A 2,415-nucleotide genomic window follows, 5' to 3' on the forward strand; every position below is an offset into this window, starting at 1 on the left:
ACAGCAGGAGGATCATTAGAGAACACCTGAACTTGAGGGCAGTGAGGGCATGAGGGATTTTAAGTCAGATAGAAGGCCTTGGGATTGGGCTCAGTGGACCGTGGGGAGCTAAGAAAGGATTGTGAACAGGGGAGTGAAATGATACATAAGCTTCTTTTGAATCTTTAAAAATATAACCAGAAGGCATTGTCTCTGTTTCAGCTGAGGCCGAAGGAGTCCAGGTATGGTGCTGCAGGTTAATGCGCTAGAGTGCAAGGTTGGTTTGAACTTCAAGGTCAGTAGTTCAAGCTCACCAACCTCTCCTTGGAAACACTATACACAGTCACTGTGAGTCAGAAGTGACTCCTCGGCACTTAACAACAACAGCAAAGGGATAGTAGAAGCCATATTCCAGTGCGAGGTATGAGAGCACCTTGTATGGCTTATGAAAAGATAGTGTCCCCAAATCGTACCATAATGGGGTCAAGTGTGAAAACTGTGTAAGCTCTTCTAATGGGGGTAAGGACTTAGGATGGCAAGGTATGATACGTAAGTAAAGATTGTGGGTTAAATGTAGACCATCATGTTTAGACATCTGTCTGGGTCTTCTTTGATCCTTTGATCCAAGACAACTGGCTGGAAAAGGAAGCTGTCACCAGCCGCAGGTAAATTAAAAGCTCTGGATGCCCGGGGAACATGAAGGGAATTATGTTCTGATGCCTAGAAACCAGAGGCTACACAAGGAATTACATGTGAGGCACCATCATCCACTGCCAGTCTCTAAAGAACACATGGAATCAGGAGAGAGTTTTAATGAACATGTGCCAGTTCTGGAAAGTATTAGTCTAGTAAGCAATTCCTGCCCCTTACTTCCCCTCCCACCTTCACACTTAGATGGAAGATAGCTTTGTGAACTTGGTGCAACAGTTCAGGGCACATAGAGACCAATAGATCACAGTCCCCTTCCAATGCAGGTCAGCAGTCTACAGCGGGAACAAATGGGAAGACAAGGGGGAAACAGCTTTGTATAATGACTAGTGTTTTATAGCCATGCGGCACTGTGGGTTGATGCGCTGGACTGCAAAGTTGCTTTGAACCAGATTGGCGATTCAAGCTCACCAGCCGCTCTTCTGAAACCCTATGCAGGGTTGCTGTGAGTTAGAACCGACTTGACAGCACTTAACAACAACATATATTAACTGTTGAACTGAAATTGTTTGTGACAAGACATAAACAAATGCTTTTCAATACCTAATAATATGAGGACTGACCATGAGCTGGTCTGTGAGTTTATCCAAGGGATGGGAAAGAATTAGCACCATGAGACAGGTTTGTATGAACGGTGGCATATATTAGCTTTACAAGCAAAGTAAAATCCAAGAAAATAAAATATATGTGTGAAGATACAAGGCAGAGATCTAAGTCAAGAGGTTACTGCTATACATAGAACAATAAAACTTTGAACTTTTGAGGTAAGGATGTGTCAGAATGATGAAATTTCGGAAAGAACATGATTGACTGGATATGTCCTGTATATGAAAAGAAGCTGAAGAGACAAAAGGGAGTGGTGATATCAAAGAGGCAGACTGAGGAACAAGGGCCAGTGAGGTGAGGGATGGGCCAGGAAGCATCATCCAACCCACATTTAGAAGCTCAAAGCTGAAGGCCCGGAAAAGAAAAACAAAGGTTACACCTCTGAGTTACCAGAAAGGCGTTACTGTGATTGAGGCCCAGTTTGCTGAGGTGATCTGCACGTGGTGTATGGAGGGCTCCAGGGTGGATACAGGTTTTGTAGGGCCTGGAACTAGAAATCTTGAAGAAAAAGAATATGTGCAAATCCAAAATAAAGTATAGATCTGAATACTTAGTCAAAACAAGTTTTACCTTTTTGAAAAGTTGATGAATCTCTCTATAAAAAAGCATGTCTGTATGACAAAATTTCTGGCACACCATTATGGCATTTTTTCTTAGATTTTTAGCCACACATTTTTAGATCACCTCTTCATGGGACAGCTCTTTTGTGATATTATCTTCCATGGAATAGAAAGATCCTTCAGTTCTCTTATAGGTGATCAATAATTGGTTCAGTTATTGAGGGTTTAAAATATTTCATTCAATATCATTCATTACTCATGATTGTTCTTGGTAATGTTGAGCTCAGAACTTAAGGTCCAAGGCAGTATTCACTGGTGCAAATGTTCCTGAAAGTATAGGAAGCCTAAGAAATTCACTTTTACTAATTTCCCTCAAATTAAAAAAAATAATAATAATTATATATATATATATTGTCGTTATGTGCTGTGGAGTCAGTTCCAACTCATAGCGACCCTGTACAGGGTTTTCGAGGCTGTAAATCTTTACGGGAGCAGAAAACCTCATCTTTCTCCCGCGGAGCGGCGGCTGGTAGTTTCGAACTGCTGACCTTGTGGTTCGCAG

Source organism: Chrysochloris asiatica, unplaced genomic scaffold, assembly GCF_000296735.1.
Source record: "Chrysochloris asiatica unplaced genomic scaffold, ChrAsi1.0 scaffold00101, whole genome shotgun sequence".
Taxonomy (NCBI): domain Eukaryota; kingdom Metazoa; phylum Chordata; class Mammalia; order Afrosoricida; family Chrysochloridae; genus Chrysochloris; species Chrysochloris asiatica.